Raw genomic sequence first — 20,785 nt, 5'->3', positions numbered from 1 at the left:
TTCTTACATCAGTGCTTGAGCAAGTACTTCAAAGACAATGTTACATAGAAGGGGAGAGAGTGGGCATCCTTGTCTTGTTCCTGATCTTAGAGGGAAGGATTTTAGGATTTCACCATTGTAAACGATGTTGACTGTGGGTTTTTCATATATACTCTTTGTCATATTCAAGAAATTTCCTTGTATTCCAATCTTTTGGAATATTTTTTTATCAAGAAAGGGCACTGTATTTTGTCAAATGCTTTTTCTGCATCTATAGATATATTCATGTGATTTTTTCCCTTTAATCTGTTTATATGGTGTATTACATTGATTGATTTTATGCTGAACTATCCTTGCATACCTGGAATGAATCCCACTTGGTTGTGATATATAATTCATTTAATATACTGTTGAATATGATTAGCAAGTATTTTGTTAAGTATTTTTGCATTTACAATCAGAGGAATTGGTGTGTAATTTTCCTTTCTTGTGGTGTCTTTGTTTGGCTTTGGTACTAGGGCAATGTTGGCATCATAGAATGAGTTCAGTAATGTTCCTTCTGTTTCAATATTTTGGAAGAGTTTTACAAGGTGTGGTGTTAGTTTTTTCTGGAATGTTTGTAGAATTCACCTGTGAAGCTGTCTGGCCCTGGCCTCTTCTTAGTTGGGAGGTTTTTAATGACTGATTCTATCTCGTTATTTGTAATTGGTTTGTTGAGATCATCAATTTCTTCTTTCATCAATATGGGCTGCTTATGGTTTATAAGAATGTCTGAATTGTCATTTTTGTTGGAATATAGTTTTTCAAAGTATCCTCTTATGATAGTCTTTATTTCTGTGGGGTCAGTGGTGTCTCCTTTCTCCTTTCTTATTTTGTGTATTTGCATCTTCTCTCTTTTTTTCTTTGTTAGTCTCGCTAAGTGTTTGTCAATTTTATTGATCTTCTCAAAAACCAGCTCTTGGTCTCACTTATCTTTTCAAGTGCTTTCTTGTTTTCTATTTCATTTAGTTTTGCTGTTATCTTTGTTATTTCCTTCTTTCTTCTTCCTGTGGGGTTACTTTTTTCTCTTTTTACTAATTCCTCCAAATGTGCAGTTAGTTCTTCAATTTTTGCTCTTTCTTCTTTTTTGATGTATGAATTTATGGCTATAAATTTCCCTCTTAGTACTGCTTTTGCTGCATTCCATAAGTTCTGGTATTTTGTGTTATCATTATCATTTCTTTCAAGGTATTTATTGATTTCTTTTGAGATTTCCTCTTTGGCCCACTGTTTTTCTAAGAGTGTGCTGTTTAATTTCCATATTTTTATATGAAATCTGGCCTTATGGCCCTTGCAGTTTTCCAGCTTCACTCCACTGTGGTCAGAGATATTATTTTGTATGATTTCAAACTTTCTGAATTCATTAAGCCTTTCTTTGAGGCCTAGCATCTGGTGTATCTTGTAGAATGATCTATGTGCACTTGAGAAAAATGTAAACCCTGCTGTATTCGGGTGTAATGATCTGTATATGTCTATTAGATCCAGCTCCTCTAATATACTCTTCAAATATTTTGTTTCTTTAGTGATTCTCTTTTGAGATGTTCTGTCCAAAGTTGATAGTGGTGTATTAAAATTTCCCTCTATAATTGCAGAGGCATCTATTGTTTCACTTAGTTTTTCCAGTGTTTGCTTCATGTATTTGGAGGCGCCCTTGTTAGAAGCATAAATATTTATGATTGTTCGTTCTTCTTGAGAGATTGTCCCTTTCACTAATATGTAGTATCCTTCTTTATCTCTCACAGTTGTTTCACATTTAAAGTCTATTTTGTCTGATATTAATATAGGTACTCCTGCCTTTTTTTGGTTATTGTTTGCTTGTAAGATTGTTTTCCAACCATTCACTTTCAACCTCCATGAATCTCTGGGTCTAAGATGTGTTTCTTCTAGACAGCATATAGATGGGTCATATTTCCTTATCCAATGTCCCAGTCTGGATCTTTTGATAGGTGAGTTTAATCTGTTGACATTCAGTGTTATTACTTTCAAGGAATTATTTACGTTAGCCATATTTTGATTGGACTTGTGTTTGTCATATTTTGTTCATTTTTCTTCTCTTTTTGTCTTTTTGTTGCTCTTACACTCTCCTCCAACTCTACCTCTCTTGTTTTTTCCTTTCTTCCTGCAAAACTCCCATTAGTATTTCTTGAATGGGAGGTTTCTTGTTGGCATACTCTTTCAATTTCTGTTTATCTGTGAATATTTTGAACTCTACATCATTTTTGAATGCTAGTTTAGCTGGATAGAGTATTCTTGGTTGGAAATTTTTCCCTTTTAGTACCTTGACTATATCATACCACTGCCTTCTTGCCTTCATGGTTTCAGATGATAAATCAGCACTTAATCTTATGGAGCCTCCCTTGTATGTGATGGTTTTCTTTTCTCTTACTGCTTTTAGAATTTTCTCTTTGTCTTGAGCATTGGATAATTTGACAAGTATATATCTTGGGGTGGGTCTGTTTGGGTTTATGATGTTTGGGTTGCATTGTGCTTCCTGGATATATACATCTCTCTGTCTCAGTAGATTTGTGAAGTTTTCAGCCATTATTTCCTGCAACACCCCTTCTGACCCCTTTCCCTTCTCTTCTCCTTCTGGGATGCCTGTAATACGTATGTTTGTGCGTTTTGCATTGTCTTTCAAGTCCCTAAATTCTAGCTCTATTTTTTCTATCTTTTTATCGATCAATTCTACTATCTGTTTTATTTCAGATGTACTGTCTTCCACTTTGCTAATTCTCTCCCCTGCCTCTTCTAATCTGCTGCTATTTGCTGAGAGTGTATTTTTGATTTCTTGAACTGTAGTGTTCATTCCCATCATATCTGCTATCTTTTTGCATATTTCTGCAAGTTCCTCTCCAAGTGTTTTCTTCATATTGTTAAACACTTCCTTTACTTCATTAAGTTTGTCTCTAATATATGTTCTGAGATCTTTAATTACTTGTGTGAAGTTCTGCTCACCTTCCTGGTTTTTAGTTTGTTCATTGAATTCAGGCATGTTTTCCTGATTACTGGTTTGGTTTGTAGATTTTTGTTGCTGTCTGGTCATCATTTTATCTTGATGGGTTTAATCAGTTCCTTAGCTTCTTTGTCTAGTCTTGGGGGTTAATTAGCTGTTGTTCTTGCATAAGTGTTATGTCTTCTCTTTGTCACTTTGTTCTTCTTATTCTAATTTCTTGTTGCTGGCTGAGTTCACTTTGAAAGAAATTATTAGGGCCAGGGAAAGGCAATTGAGTAAAAAAGGAAAATGTATAAGGTAGTATTGGTAATAAATGTTAACACAGCAACAATATGAGATCTGGGAGAATGGATATTAGATTCATATAAGTTGTGTAGAGTTATAGCAGTAAGTAGAGTACATGTAATGAGATAGTCAACTCAATATGGGGAGGAATATAGTATGAATTAAAAAGCCAGTGTTTTGATGAGAGAAGGAAAGAGAAAAAAATACAAGAGTATCAAGAGTCTATAAAATACAGAAAACAAAACAAAGGTATTAGAAATTAAAAGTTAGACAATTTGGAGACCAAAGAAAGGGAGGTGGAATGTAGGAGAGACAGTAGATGATGGAGGATAGCAAGATGTGGGGGAAAGGGGATAGTGTAGGTGGCCAAAATCAATTCACACAGAAATGAGGAAATGGAGGATGAGGAAACCCAGCAAATGTGAGGCGTTCCCTGCAGCACCTATTGTATAATTAAGATAAAATAAGATAAGAAGAAAAAGAGAGAAAAGAAAAAAAAGAGGAAGAAAAAAGGCGGGTGCGCAAAGAAAAGGGAGATAAACAAGCAAGAAAAAGAAAAGAAGAAACAAAAAAAAAAACCCTAAATAAACAAAAAAGGACCTTGGGGGATACAATGGGAGAAAAGACTAGGAGATAATGCGATATTAGCAACCAAGACAATTTAAAAAAAAAAAGAAGTAAAAGAAGAAGGAAAGAAAAAAAAAACAACGTAAACCCCAAGGGCTAGGACAATTAAGGACCTCAGATGGCCCTCAGAGCGTGGTGGATTCAGGGATGGGAAGTCTGTGATATTGCAGATTCAAGAGGTGTGAGTCTCTGGGGTGTGGGCCACCAGGGTTTAGGGGACACAGACCTGGGAACCACAAATCCAGTTAACAGGGAGCCTGGGAGCACCACAGTGCAACACAGCCTTCAGAGATCCCTGTAGCTGGGCGCCAGCCCTATGGGGGAGTGTCACATCCGTAAAGTCTGACCTCTGCATCAGAACCCCAAAATTCCTCCTCTCACAAGAGACTCTTCTGTCACTGTCTCACCAAGTCGACTTCAGGACACCTCCCACCTTGCAAGCCCCCGAAACAGCCTGCTGGTGGTGCCTCTGTATTGCAAACTATTCAAGAACCATAGCAGATCAGCCGCCAGCCCTAGAGGGGCAGGGTTGTAGCTGGAAGCTCTGATTTCCGTGTCAGAAACCCAATATTCCACATCACGCAAAAAAATTCATCCGTCTCTGTCTCACCAAATCTTCTTCCAGACACGTCCTGCCCTGTAAGCCCCAGAAACAGCCTGCTGGGGATGTCTCTGTATTACAATCAATTCAAGGACTGCTGCAGATTGGCTGCTAGCCCTAGAGGGTGGGGCTCTAGCCGGAAGCTCTGATCTCCATGTCAGAAACCCAAAATTCCATGTCTCAGAAAAATCTCCTCCGTCTCTGTCTCACCAAATTGGTTTCCAAATACTTCCTGTCCTGCAAGCCCCCGAATAGCCCGCTCAGAGCTTAAAAATTCCTCAGCACATCAGCACCTCCAGGAATCACTGCTGCTGTGCCACCCGCCCCAGGGGGAAATGTCTCATGTGCAGCCCTGATCTCCATGAAAGAGACCCTACATTCTACCTTTTACACAAATCTTCTCTGTCACCGTCCTACAAAATTGATATCTAGACACTTCCTGTCCTGCAAAGCCCCAAAACAGCCTGGTCCAGAAAAATTTCCAATGCTGCTTAGCCACTTCTTTGCAGGAGAGACTATAAGGTGCACTCACTCAGACACCATCTTGCCCCACCTTGTCAGCACTGTGATTTTCACTCTGCTCTGCTTCCCCTCTTGGCAAGCATGGAGTTAAGATGGCAGCTACTGGCTTCTTTCTGACTTGGACAGGCTCAAACTTTAGCTATTCTTAGGATTAGACTTTAGTCTGCTGAATTTTCTGATCAGTAGCTGAAGCTGGTGCCCAACTGTCTCTTCCTCCCCATTTTTGGGAAGTGGGGGCTTTCAATTCCAGTCACAGAACAGCTCCTGAGGTGTGTTGTGCCTCCAGTGGCAGATGGGCTCTGACTTCCATGGCTTGGAGCACACTACTTACAAATCTTCTCTGCAGATGGGCAGTCTCCTCTTTCCATTCCTTCAAGGATGTTGTAGGATGCTCTTATGGTCTCCTGAAACCCCCAAACAGGTGTTTCAGAAAGCTCCAGAGAGCTCTGCATGTTTACTAATTGTCCTGTAGCAGGAGCTGACTCTAGGAGCTCCTCACTCTTCCACTGTCTTGGTGGTTGTCCAAGATATTTTACTGAATTGGAAAAACTAACTATAAAATTTATTTGGAAGGGCAAGAGGCCCTGAATGAGTGTGATGGAGTTGGACTCAGATGTGACCTCTCTACACATGCCTCTTCTGTCACTGTTACTGAATCTGTGCTTGGCACTGAGGTTGGTTTATGCCCAGGAGATTCCTCCATTTCTTCCTCAGCTACTATGTCCTTTTTTTGTCTTCTAAAAAGTTTTAGATCACAGTAAAGTCACTTATACAATATAGGGGACTCCCATATACCCAACATCAAACTCTTTGCCCACTTCCCCAGCAATGACCTTTTTACATGTGGATACTATATTTCCTATAGCATATTGAAATATACCTACCAACCATGGTTCCATTATGGTTAACATTATGATTTATATTTTAAACTGTACACTTTTCTAAATTTTTGGTTACTTTATGGTTTACTTTATGGTTTACATTTTAGACTATACACTTTTATAAATTTTCGGTGAAATTTAACATGGCTTATATTCATTGTTGAATGAACTTGTGGATCACTTTCATTGCCCCCCAGTTACCACCACTTCCATCCATTCTATTCCTCTTTCCCCCTCCCCTCAGGGTCTACTGTGATAACCAAGCTTCACTGCTTGAAGGACAAGATTCATAGATACAACAATGCTGAGGACTTGACACTCTAGTCTGTCATCCCTGATTGGAGCCACCTATGATCTCGAGAGATACCTTCTCCTCTGTTCGAGGACATCAGTCCACCCCAGGAAGGCGGTACAGCACATTCCTGCCTCAGTGTATGGGTCTCCACCCACTGATATAACACAGTATGACAAGATGAGCACTTACATACTCCCTATAAACCTGCCTGAGATGCACCCTCTGTCAGATGCTCCACGTCAAACACCCAAACAAGTAACCCTTCTTTATTACATTTTCTAAAGAGTTTTCTCAACGTTATAGTTTCAACCAGGCACCTGACACTCTCTCCTATGTTCACCTGCTCACTCCAAATCCTCCCCTCAATTTTAATCAACCATCTGACCCATCCTCCCATCTAGCTGTCCTCAAGCCTGCAAAGCCCCACCCAATAGTACCCCTATGCCCCCATCTTATTTCTTCACTGCACAAGTACTCATCTCCACTTTATCATAGATTTTGCCCATGTAGGCATCAGCTCACTACCTTCCTCTTCCCCCATTTCCTGTAAGCCCCTTGTCCTGTCTCTAGCTCTCTGAGACAGCTTGATTTGCTTAATTCATATCAGAGATGTCATGTGTTCTGTATATGTCTACTAGATCCAGATCCTCTAATATATTATTCAAAGTCTTTGTTTCTTTATTGATGATCTGTTGAGATGTTTTATCTAACGGTGATATTGATATATTAAAGTCCCCTATGATAATTGTAGAGGCATCTATTCCTCTACTTAGTTTTTCCAATGTTTGTCTCATGTATTTTTTTTTAAATTTTTTATTGACTTTGTAATAATATTACATTAAAAATATATATGTGAGGTCCCATTCAACCCCACCCCCCCACCCCCCCTCTCCCCCCCCCCCAACAACACTCGTTCCCATCATCATGACACATCCATTGGATTTGGTAAGTACATCTTTGGGCACCTCTGCACCTCATATACATTGGTTCACATCATGGCCCATACTCTCCTCTATTCCATCATGTAGGCCCTGTGAGGATTTACAATGTCCGGTGATTACCTCTGAAGCACCATCCAGGGCAACTCCATGTCCCGAAGACGCCTCCACCTCTCATCTCTTCCTGCCTTTCCCCATACCCTTTGTCCATTATGTCCACTTTTCCCAATCCAATGCCACCTCTTCTATGTGGACACTGGATTGGTTGTGTCCATTGCACCTTTATGTCAAGAGGAGGCTCAGATTCCACCTGGATGCTGGATGCAATCCTCCCATTTTCAGTTGTAATCACTCTAGGCTCCATGGTGTGGTGGTTGCCCTTCTTCACCTCCATCTTAGCTGAGTGTGGTAAGTCCAATAAATCAGATTGTAGGTGCTGGAGTCTGTTGAGGCTCAGGATCTGGCTATCACATTGTCAGTCCAGAGATTCAAATCCCCTAAATATATCTTAAACCCCAACATTAACTGCACCTCCAGCACATTAGCATGAAAGTCTTATGAAGGGAGATCCCATCTGAGTCCAGATTCATCACACATAAACACCATTTCCAAAGAGGGGCCATCTGCCCTGGTAGTTAACCCCATCGGCCATGACCATAACTCCCATGGGTCTCTTTAGCCCTCAAAGGAACCAATATCTGGGGGTTGTATCTGCTTTATCTGTCTCTCTGACTCTGCTCAGTTGTGCATGAGGGCAAACCTTCTGCCAGCCTCCAGACTCTTTTTTAGAAACTCGTAGCCATATAAACTCATTTCTCCTTTCCATTTCCCCCTTACTTTAGGTCAAACAGCATTTTAAAGTCATGGTATTTTATGTAGACATGGATATTCTGCTGATCCGCATTGAACCTTCCGTATAAGGTCATTTTCCAGTTGCATCATCAGTTGGTAGTTGATAGTGGTCCCTCGTTGCCAGGGAGGCTCATCCCCGGGTGTCATGTCCCACGCTGGGGGGAAGGCATTGCATTTACATGCTGAGTTTGGCTTCGAGACTGGCCACATTTGAGTAACATGAAGGCTGACAGAAGGAAATTCCCAGGCACAAAGTTGCTCTAGGCCTTGTTATTATTTTGGGTTTATCAGCTCACAAGCATAGTCATTAGTATCAGGGGCTCACTGTTGAACCCTCACTCCCTCCCGGTCCCCACCACTGTACCTGGGAGACTGTCGCTGCTCCCCTAGGGACCACGACAGAGCACCACTGGCCAGGAACCCAGTACCCCCCCTACTGTGGTTTTTAATTGTTGCCACTATGAGTATATCCAAACATTACCATGCACCCTGGACATATGTTCTGTACAGCTCCCTGTCAGTCATATATCACCTGTCATTGGTATCCCATACCAGTATCCCTTCATTGCCATTGTTGAAACACTCTGTGATCCAGAACTCCCCAAAATTTGAAGCCCAATATAATGTCATGGTCCCTTACTAGGGAATGGCATATAGCGATGAGTTTAAAGGATAGATAAAGAACTTGGATAAAGTTAGATAAAGAACTTAGATAAAGAATGTTGACTTGAAAAAATTCCACATACTATTTTTTTCTTTTTTTTTTTCCCCCCCCCCCCCCTAATTATTCAGCTTTTCTTCACAGGAGTCCTAGACCACAGCAATGTATATATATAATATACAGCACTCCCACACATCCACCAGAAAACCTTTTCCCTTCCACAGTGATACTCTTACGCCCTATTCATATCATATTTACTTAAAGTGATGTACAGAGTCTGAGACATTAGCTTTCTAACAAGGTGACATCTGTGTTTACATTGTGGTGCATACTTTAGGATACACAGTTCTTTACATTTTTAGTTATCCTATGTTTTACATTATGGTTTACATTATCAGTCTGTCATCTCCTATATGTTATGGTGTAATATTACATGTTTTATATCCATCCTTGTGTACTCTCAAGAAACTCCTCTCTTACCCCCCATTTACTTTGGTTCCACACATTTAACGTCCATTTTCCCTTCCACCTTGGTGCCCTCAGTGATAGCCAACCTCCGTTTCCTGAGGAGCCACTTCCAGAGATAGATGGAATAGTGTTCAGGGCCTAACTTGCTCAACTGCCCCAATGCCCTGGGAGCCACCCTTTCTCTCGAGGGATACAGTTCCCTCTATTGGATGGCATTAGTCCTCCCCAGGATGTGGGTCCACCCCCACTCTCACTACTTGGGTTTCTACCCCATGGTGTCACCCACTCTGGCAGAATGAGCATTTAGACATTCCCCAGGAGCCCGTCCTGCATCAGACCCTCCCCTCCGAGCATTCTAAACAGGTAACCCTCTTTATTATATTTTGATATGATTTTCTCGGCATTTTACTCTCCACCAACACCTGACCCTCTCCTGGTTCGTATGCTACCCCTCCCTCCCCCCACTTTAGTGTCTCATGTATTTTGAGGCACCCTGGTTGGGTGCATAAATGTTTATGATTTTTCTTTCTTCTTGAAAGATTACCCCTTTTACTATTATGTATTGTCTATCATTGTCTCTCAAAATAGTTTTGCATTTTTTCTGATAATAGTGTAGCTACTCCTGTCCCTTTTTAGTTATTGTTTGCTTGTAAGGCTGTTTTCCAGCTGTTCACTTTCAACCTCCTTGAATCCCTGGGTCTAAGGTAGGTTTCTTGTAGACAGCATATAGATGGGTTATATTTCCTTATCCATTCTGCCAATCTGTGTCTATTGACAGGTGAGTTTATTCCACTAACATTCAGTTATTACTCTCAAGGAATTACTTACATTAGCCATATGGTTTTTTCTTTCCTCCTGCACAAGTCCCTCTAGTATTTCTTGAAGAGCAGGTTTCTTATTGACATACTCTCTTAGTTTCTGTTTATCTATGAATATTTTGAACTCTCCATCATTTTTGAATGTCAGGTTTGCCTGATATAGTATTCTTGACTGGAAAATATTTTTCTTTTTCTACTCTGACTGTGTCATACCACTGTCTTCCTTCTCCATGGTTTCAGATGAGAAATCAGCACTTAGTCTTTTTTTTTTTTTTTTGTAGTTGGAATTTCAGGGAAAAGGATTCCCATACTTCTTAGAGCAACTTTATTACCTGATTAACATATGTGAAGTCTTTCTGGGTAAGTTCAGAGTAAGTTTTTTATCTTCTGCCCTAAAGGCTTCAGACAGGCTGCTTTTCGAGTACAAATCTTCAATTTAGGTTTTCCCAGTTGTCCAGTTTGGATGAGTAGGTTTACCATGGGGCCTGTGGTTTGAAGGAGCCAGTTTAGGTAAGCCCTGTAGGGCTATCATGGCTCAGCTAGAACAGATGTATATTGTGTGTCCCTTTACAAGAGTTCTGAAAAATGTGTTTTTTTTTTAATCCTGGAGGGAAAAGGGTAATATACTAACAATTAATTGAAATAAAGTTTTATCCCTAATGAAACAAAACTAAAAAAAAATATCAAAAAGAGGACTTAAAGTCTTCATTATATTGCTGCTAACTCTGGGTTCAGTTGATCTGTCTTATCTTCTGATGCTTTGATCATATATCCCCCTTCTTTTCACCAAAAGGCACATTTAGCAGCTGCATAATTCTGTACAAAAGTCCATGGATTATCTCAAACCCAGGGTTCTTGTTGTAATAAACAGCACAGAGATGCCTGTAGTTTCTTGCTCCTACATCTCTGCTGGAATCTTTTACTATGATGTCAGAGTAAGGGACATCTTTCAATTAGCTGCTATTGTCTTTAGGAGGCCAGGAAGAAGGGTAGTGTGTGCCACCTGAAATTCAGCTGTTTTAGGATTACTTACGTGTACTGCCTTTGTGGCAGAGATATACAAACCAAGTTTATCAGAGATATTTTCTTGGGAGCACAGAGCAAAGGTAAGTGCTTCAGTGAACCCAGCCACTGCCATGTCTTGTCTTAGAAGTTCTGTGAGCTTATTAAGGGGAAATTGATTATCTATGGTCTATGATTTCAGGAGAGTCATCTGAATGTTGTTACATCCATAAGCAATAGCTGCATCTTCTATAATATCACATGCATGGATAATGTCAGCTCTGGTCAGAGGGATTTCAATCTCTATCTGATTCCCATTGCGTATAACTTCTGATTTTAAATACATTCTGGTCAGAAGCTTTGCAAGATTTTCTGGAGTTTCTCTGATTCCAACTTTTTTTGTTAATGAGATCAGCTCTCACTATCTCCTTTCAGTAAGCCAGTTCTGGAAAAGTATAAGATTTTCCATTAGGAAAAATTACCTCAGTTGCTTCAACCATAAATTGATTCTCACAATATTCACTGAAGATAGTGAAAATAATATCAAGGACTATTTTTGCCTTAGTAAAGTCAGTTCCTGTACTTTCAATTAATACACTTTTAGTCTTTACTGTTATGTTGGAATGATCCCCATTGATGACTGGAGGCATTGAAAGAATGACACCGTTGCTATAATAGATAACTGGGTATAGGGGCTTATTTTCAGTGACATGCAAATAATGTTTAAGGTGGTTGTCATTCTTATATATGTTCATCAGTTCACACGCTGTATATTCCTTTGTCTTACTTAGAGGCTTGAATTTGATATCTGAAGGACGCTTTGCAGTGCAAGTAAATGGGCCTGACAAAGTGTCCAAATCATGGGTATCAAGAGCAACCAAAGCTCTTTTCCTGCAAATATTTGATGTAATCTCTCCTGAAGTTCAGTGAAGCTGTCATAGCGATCTTTAGTGAACTTTATATTTCGGAGAACTGCTGCTACAGCATAAAGATGTATTTTAGCTGTCTCTTCTGTGATAATTAATTTCTGGATTTCTCCATTAGGCATTAAAAGTTTATAGACTGGGGCCTTCATCTTCTTTACCTTTCTTTAAAGACTTGAAGTCCTCTGACCAATCCTTCCAGACACAGGAGATCATATAACTTCATCAAGTTCCAGACCAAATTCAAAGCATAGTTCATCAAATTCTTCTTTGGTGTAAATCCGGCCCAGGGCTTTGAAGAGCAAATCCCGCTTCACACTAAGAGTCGACATGGCGAATCAGGAGCACTGCCTGCACTTAATCTTATTCAGCTTCCCATCACTGCACAACTGCTTACCTCCACCTTATCACAGATTTTGCCCATGTGGACATTGGCTCACCAACTCCCTCTCCCCTCCTATTTCCTGTAAGGCTATCTTCCAGACTCTAGCTCTCTGAGATGGTTCAATTTGATTAATTCATATCAGAAAGGTCACGTAATATTTGTCCCTCAATTCCTGGCTTGCTTCACTCAACATAAGGTCCTCAAGATTCATCCGTGTTATCCCGTGTTGTAGTACTATATTCCTTCTTACAGCTGAGTAATATTCTATTGTGTGTATATACTAAAATTTGTTTATCTATTCATGTGTTGATGGGTATTTGGGTTGATTCCAACTTTTGCCAATGGTGAATAATGCCACTATGAACATTGTTGTGCATATATAGGTTTGTGTCCTTGTTTTCAGTTCTACTGGGTATATACCCAGCAATTGAATTGCTAGGTCATATGGCAAATCTATAGTTAGCTTTTTGAAGAACTGCCAATCTGTCCTCCATAATGTCTAGATCCTTCTACATTCCCACCAGCAGTGGATGAAGGTTCCCATTCTTCTGCATTCTCTCCAACATTTGTAGTCTTCTGTTTTTTTAATAGCTGCCAGTCTAATGGTTGTAAGACGGTATCTCATTTTAGTTTTGGTTTGCATTTCCCTAATAGCTAGTGATTTTGAGCATCTTTTCCTGTGCTTTTGAACCATTTTTATTTCTTCATTGGAGAAGTGTCTCTTCAAATCCCTTGCCCATTTTTAAAATGGGTTGTTTGTCTTTTCATTTTTGAGATATAGGATTTCCTTATGTATGTTGGATATTAGACTCTTATCAGATATATGGTTACCAAATATTTTCTCCCATTGGTTTGTCTGTCTTTTCACTTTCTTTTCTCTAAAGATTTATTTTATTTATTTCTCTCCTCCCACCATTACCCTGTTATCTGCTCTGTGTGCATTTGCTATGTGTTCTTTGGTGTCTGCTTGTATTCTCATTAGGTGGCTCCAGGAACCAATCCTAGGACCTTCTGGAGTGGGAGAGAGGTGATTATTCTCTTGCACCACTTCAACTCCCTGTTCTGCTACATCTTCCTATTTCTCTCTATTCTGTATCAGCTCTCAGTGTTTGCTGGCATTCCTGCACAGGGTGGCTTTCCCGTGCTGATTGGCATTCCCACCAGATGGTCATTCCTGCATAGGGCAGCATTCTAGCGTGGGCCAGCACTCTGCATTGGCCAGCTTGCCCTCACCAGGAAGCCTTGGGCATTGAACCCTGGACCTCCTATTTGGTAGATGGGAGCCCAATTGGTTGAGCCACATCTGTTTCCCATGTCTTTTCACTTTCTTGACAAACACCTTTGAGGTGCAAAAGGTTTTACTTTTGAGGAGGCATCATTTATCTCTTTTTTCTTTCACTGCTTGTGCTTTGGGTGTGAAGTTCATGAAGCCATTTCCTATTACAAGATCCTGTAGAGGCTTCCCTACATTATCTTCCAAGATCTTAATAGTCTTGGCTCTTATATTTAGGTCTTTAATCCATCTTGAGGTGATTTTTGTATAATATGTGCGATGGTATTACCCTCTCATTCTTTTGGATATGAATATCCAGTTCTCTAAGCACCATTTATTGAAGCAGCCTTTCTCTCTCAAGTGAGTGGGCTTGGTGGTCTTGTCTAATATAAGATGATTGTACATGTGAGGATCTATATTTGAACTTTCAATTCTGTACCTGTGGTATGTCTATCCTTATGTCAATACCTTGCAGTTGTTTTCTTTTTTTACCATGCTGGTTTGACTACTGTAGCTTTGTAGTAGGTTTTTTCCTTTTTTAAAAAGATTTATTTATTTCTCTCCCCTTTTCCCTCCTCCCCTCCCCATTGTCTGCTCTCTGAGTCCATTTTCTGTGTGTTCTTCTGTGTCCACCTGTATCTTCATCAGACAGCACTGGGGGGAGCTGTGTCTCTTTTTGTTGCATTGTCTTGCTGCATCAGCTCTCCATGTGTGTGGCAACACTCCTGGGAGAGCTGCGGTTTCACGTAAGGCAGCTCTTGTGTAGGAGCCACTCCCTGCATGGGAAGCACCCCTACATGGGGGCATCCCTGTGTGGGCTGGCAATCCTTGCATGCAGCAGCTCTGCACATGAGCCAGCTCACCACATGAGCCAGGAGGCCCTGGGTATCAAACCGTTGGACCTCTTATATGGTAGGAGGATGCTCTATCTGTTGAGCCATGTCTGCTTCCCATGTAGTATGCTTAATATAATACTTTTTTGTGATCTATGTATCTTCAAAAAATACAATTTAAAAATGATGGGGTGGGAGTGTGCGGAGTGCAGTATATGGGAGCCTCTTATGTTGTTTGTTTTTTTTAAAGAAGTTTTTTATTTTAGAGTACTTTTAGACTTTACAGGAAAGTTGTAGGTAGTAAAGAGAGTTTCTGTAACCACTTTCCCAGTTTCCCCCACAGTTAAAATCATACATTACCATGGTCCATTTGTTAAAATTAAGAAATTGATATTGGTACATTACTGTTACCCCAACTCCAGAATTTATTTTGGTTTTAGCGTTTTTCTATTAATGTCTGATTCAGTCCATGATACCACATTGCAATTAGTTATCATGTTTCCATAATGTCCTCCAGTTTATGACAGTTTCTCAGCCATTTCTTCTTTTTTATGATGTATGTATGAATTAATGTGATCTAAAACTTTCATTTTTTTAATGTAACATTGTTTGTGATCTACATATCTTCAAAAAATACAATTTAAAAAATGATGGGGGTGCAGTTTAGGGAACGGGTTATATGGGAACCTCTAATGTTTTTTAATGTAATATTTTGTGTGATCTATTAACTTCATAAAACATAATTAAAAGTTAAATTAAATTTAAAAAAGAAACAATGAAACAAGACCAAGAGCTGGTTTTTTGAGAAGATCAACAAAATTGACAAACCTTTAGCGAGACTAACAAAAAAAAAAGAGAAAAGATGCAAATACACAAAATAAGAAATGAGAAAGGTGAAATCACCACTGACCCCACAGAAATAAAGACTATCATAAGAGGATACTTTGAAAAACTATATTCCAACAAAAATGACAATTTAGAGGAAATGGACAAATTCCTAGAAACACATAAGCAGCCCATACTGACGAAAGAAGAAATTGATGCTCTTAACAAACCAATCACAAGCAAAGAGATAGAATCAGTCATTAAAAATCTCCCAACTAAGAAGAGCCCAGGGCCAGACGGCTTCACAGGTGAATTCTACAAAACATTCCGGAAAGAACTAACACCAATCCTGTTGAAACTATTCCAAAAAATCGAAACAGAAGGAACACTGCCTAATTCCTTCTATGATGCCAACATTACCCTAGTACCAAAGCCAAACAAAGACACCAGAAGAAAGGAAAATTACAGACCAATTTCTCTAATGAACCTAGACGCAAAAATACTTAACAAAATACTTGCTAATCGTATTCAACAACACATTAAACGAATTATACACCATGACCAAGTGGGATTTATTCCAGGTATGCAAGGATGGTTCAACATAAGAAAATCAATCAATGTAATACACCATATAAACAGATTGAGAGAAAAAAACCACATGATTATATCTATAGATGCAGAAAAGGCATTTGACAAAATACAGCACCCCTTCCTGATAAAAACACTCCAAAAGATCGGAATACAAGGAAACTTTTTGAACATGATAAAGAGTATATATGAAAAACCTAAAGCCAACATTGTTTACAATGACGAAATCCTGAAATCCTTCCCTCTAAAATCAGGAACAAGACAAGGATGCCCATTGTCTCCGCTCCTATTTAACATTGTCTTGGAAGTACTGGCCTGAGCACTGAGACAAGAACCAGATATAAAAGGCATTCAAATTGGAAGGGAAGAAGTCAAAATTTCATTATTTGCAGATGACATGATCCTATATATAGAAAACCCTGAGAGATCTACAACAAAGCTCCTAGAACTCATAAATGAGTTTAGCAAAGTCGCAGGTTATAAGAACAATGCGCAAAAATCAGTAGCCTTTCTATACACCAATAATGAGCAAGATCAGGAGGAAATCAAGAAACAAATACCATTCACAATAGTAAATAAAAAAATCAAATACTTAGGAATAAATTTAACTAAAGAGGTAAAAAACTTAGACACCGAGAACTATACAAGATTGTTCAAGGAAATCAAAGAAGACCTAAATAAATGGAAGAATATTCCCTGTTCATGGATAGGAAGACTGAATATTATTAAGATGTCTATCCTACCAAAACTGATCTACACATTCAATGCAATCCCAATAAAAATCAACACAGCCTTCTTTAAGGAACTAGAAAAACTAACTATGAAATTTATTTGGAAAGGAAAGAGGCCCCGAATAGCCAAAGACATATTGAAAAAGAAAAACGAAATAGGAGGAATCACACTTCCTGACTTCAAAACATACTACAAAGCTACAGTAGTGAAAACAGCATGGTACTGGCATAAGGAGAGACACACAGACCAATGGAATCGAATTGAAAGTTCAGATATAGAACCTCATGTATATAGTCATATAATATTCGATAAAGCCACCAAACCCTCTCAACTGGGAGAGAATGGCCTATTCAACAAATGGTGCCTGGAGAACTGGATAGCTATATGTAGAAGAATGAAAGAGGATTACCATCTCACACCTTATACAAAGATCAACTCAAGATGGATCAAAGACCTAAATATAAGAGCCAAGACCATAAAGACCTTAGAAAGCAGTGTAGGGAAACATCTACAGGACCTTGTAATAGGAAATGGCTTCATGAATATCACACCAAAAGCACGAGCAGCAAAAGAACAAATAGATAAATGGGACTACCTCAAAATTAAAGCCTTCTGCACCTCAAAGGAGTTTGTCAAGAAAGTAAAAAGGGAACCCACACAATGGGAGAAAATATTTGGCAACCATATATCTGATAAGAGACTTATATCTTGCATTTATAAAGAACTCATAGATCTCGAAAACAAAAAGATAAACAACCCATTTAAAAAATGGGAAAAAGATTTAAACAGACATTTCTCCAAAGAAGAAATACAAATGGCTAAAAAGCACATGAAAAAATGCTCCAAATCCCTAGCTATCAGGGAAATGCAAATCAAAACTACAATGAGATACCATCTTACTCCCATAAGATTGGCAGCCATGAAAAAAACAGTAGAATACAAATGCTGGAGAGGATGTGAAGAAAGGGGAACACTCATCCATTGCTGGTGGGAATGCAGAAGGATCCAACCATTCTGGAGGACAGTTTGGCAGTTTCTCAAAAAATTATCCATAGATTTGCCATATGACCCAGCAATACCACTGCTGGGTATATACCCATCAGATCTGAAAACAAGGACACAAACCAATATATGTACACCAATGTTCATAGCAGCATTGTTCACCATCGCCAAAAGTTGGAATCAATCCAAAAGTCCATCAACAGATGAGTGGATCAATAAAATGTGGTATATACACACAATGGAATACTACTCAGCTGTAAGAACCAATACACTACAATCGCACGTGATAACATGGATGAACCTTGAGAATCTTATGTTGAGTGAAGCAACCCAGGCATTGAATGACAAATACTATATGACCTCAATGATATGAAATAAGTTAACTGCCTCAGAGAGCTAGAGTCTGGAAAAGTGGCTTACTGGAAATCGGGGGGTGGAGGAAGGATGTGAGTTAATGTCTGTAGGGGTGGAATCTGTGATGAGCTGGGGGTAAGTATGAGCACAAAGAAGGGACAAAATGGGGGCAAGGGGTTACCTTCGGGTGGGGTTTTCTGGGTTTGAGGGGGGCTGGGGATGGGAAGAGGGGTAATATGGTCCATGAAATAGGTGGGAGGGAGGGGCAACATACAAACATGGGAGAGTCCCAGAAGTTCATTGAGAACTAAATGTTGAGTAAAACGTATCAAAGTATAAGTAGGAGGGTTACCTGGTTAGGACGCTCAGGGGGTATGGTCTGATGCGGGACGGACTCCGGAGGGAATAGCTGAAGGCTCATTTTGCCAAGGTGGGTTCTACCATTGGGTGGGGTGGACCCATATCCTGGGGAAGACTAATGCCGTCGAATAGAGAGAACTGTATCTCTCGTGAGAAAGGACGGCTCCCAGGGCATTAGATTGGCAGGCGTTGTGGGCCCTAAGGGGAGGGGAAAATGGACGTGCAATGGATGGAACAAAGGTAAATAAGGGGGCAAAAGAGGAGTTATGTGAGAGTACACGAGGATGAATATATAACAGCTAATATTACACCAAAAACATATAGGGGACGACAGACTAATAATGAAAACCATAAGACAAAACATAGGATAACTAAAAAATTTAGAAAACTGTACAACCTAAAGTATGGACCACATAGTAAGCACAAATGTTACCTTGTTTGAAAACTATAGTTTCGGAATCTGTACATCAGTTTCAGGAAATATGATATGAATAAGTTAAAAGATTATTGCTGTGGAAGGGAAAAGGTTTTATGGTGGATCTGGGGAAATACTGTATATTGTATATATGAATTTTGGTGATCTAAGACTCTTCTGAAGCTGACATTATGTTGGGATTCACTTTACGGGAAGTTTTGGATCACAGAGTGGTTCAACAATGGCAGTGGAGGAATACTGATATGGGATGTTATTGACAGGATATATATGGTTGACAGGGAGTTATACAGGGCATATGCCCAGGGTATATGGTAATGTCTATATATACTCATAGTGGAAACAATTAAAAACAACAGCTGGGGGGGTACTGGGCTCCTGGCCGGGGGGGTCACTGTTGTGGGCCCTGGGAGAGCAGCGGCAATCCTCCAGGTGCAACGGCAAGAACCAGGAAGGAAGGAGGGCCCAACAGTGGGCTCTTGATACTAATGGCTACACTTTTGAGCCTATGCACCTGCAATAAGAACAAGGCCTAGAGTAGCATTGTGCCTGGGGGTTTCCTCCTGACAGCCTTCATGTTACTCAAATGTGGCCACTCTCACAGCCAAACTCAGCATGTAAATGCAGTGCAGTCCCCCCAGCGTGGGACACGACACCCGGGGATGAGCCTCCCTGGCACCGAGGGATCACTACCACATACCAGCTGAAGAAGCAACTAGAAAATGACCTTGAATTAAAGATTCAATGCGGAACAGCAGAATATACCTATCTACATATAATAACATGACTTCGGGAAGCGGTTTGACCTAATGTAAGGGGGAAATGGAAAGGAGAAATGAGATTATAAGGCTGTGAGTCTCTAAAAGAGAGTCTGGAGGTTGTCAGAAGGAATACCCCTATGTACAACTGAACAGAGTCTAAGAGACAGATAAGGTAGATACAACCCCAGGTATTGGTTCTTTTGAGGGATAAAGAGATCCACGGGTTCTATGGTCATGGCAGAAGGGGTTCACTGCCATGACAGATGGCCCTTCTTTGGAGCTGGTGTTTCTGCGTGATGGAAATGGACTCAGAGGGGATCTCTTTTCACAAGACTTGCATGTTACTTTATTGGAATTGTAGTTGGTGCTGGGTTTAAGATATATGTAGGGGATTTGAATCTCTGGACTGATAATATGACACCCAGGCCCAGAGCCTCAACAGACTTCAGCTCCTACACTTTGACTTATTGGACTTACTCCACTCAGCTAACATGGAGTTGAAGAAGGTCAACCACCACAACATGGAGCCTAGAGTGTCTACAACTAGAAGCGGGAAGAGTGCATCCAGTACCCATGTGGAATCTAAGCCCTCACTTGACATAGGTGTGCAATGGACACAACCAATCCAATGTCCACAGAGAAAAGGTGGAATGGGTGTGGGAACGGTAGCCATGGGGGCTGCTGGGTGTGGGGAACGGGAGAAAGAGATGAGATGTGGAGGCGTTTTCGGGACGTGGAGTTGTCCTGGATAGTGCTTCACGGACAATTACAGGACACTGTAGATCCCCCCAGGGCCCACTGGATGGAACGTGAGAGAGTCTGGGCTATGATGTGGACCATTGACTATGGGGTGCAGTGATGCTCAGAGATGAACTTACCAGGTGCAATGAATGTATCACGATGATGGGAGAGAGTGTTGCTGTGGGGGGAGTGGGGGGCGGGGGCGGTGGGGTTGAATGGGACCTCATATATATATTTTTAATGTAATTAAAAAAAATAATAATAATAATAAATAAATATTTAAAAAAAAGAAAAGAAACAATGACTGCAGCACCTAATATAAAAAAAAAGAAAAATGAAGGAAAAAAAGGGGATGGAAGCAAGCAAGAAAAAGAAAACAGGGCCTTGGGGGGGGGGCAGATAAAGAGGAAGGAAAAACAAGAAAACAAACCAATAGAAAAGACCAGGCAAGACCTCAAGCAAGGAATCCTCTTTGCAATTGAATAAAATGCTTGGAGTCTGACCTTCCCACCTTCTTCCTTTCTCACTTTCCTCTCTCCCAGGGCAGCAGGAAGGCTGTGTGAAGTCTCCCCTCAGAGATTCAAATGCGACTCTGGTGAACTAACTCACCACAGAAAATAATGACTCAGTTTCTTGAGGGAGAGCACCCACACC

General features: G+C 40.2%; 1 pseudogene; it reads right to left on the bottom strand.

Annotated features, from left to right (window-relative positions):
• Positions 1–10,627: 10,627 nt before the first annotated feature.
• Positions 10,628–12,176, bottom strand: LOC131274179 (phenylalanine--tRNA ligase beta subunit pseudogene; annotated as a pseudogene).
• Positions 12,177–20,785: the final 8,609 nt, after the last annotated feature.

Source organism: Dasypus novemcinctus, chromosome 18 (assembly GCF_030445035.2).
Source record: "Dasypus novemcinctus isolate mDasNov1 chromosome 18, mDasNov1.1.hap2, whole genome shotgun sequence".
Lineage (NCBI taxonomy): Eukaryota > Metazoa > Chordata > Mammalia > Cingulata > Dasypodidae > Dasypus > Dasypus novemcinctus.
The sequence above is the reverse complement of the archived record's forward strand: the minus strand, read 5'-3'. Positions and strand labels throughout refer to the sequence as shown.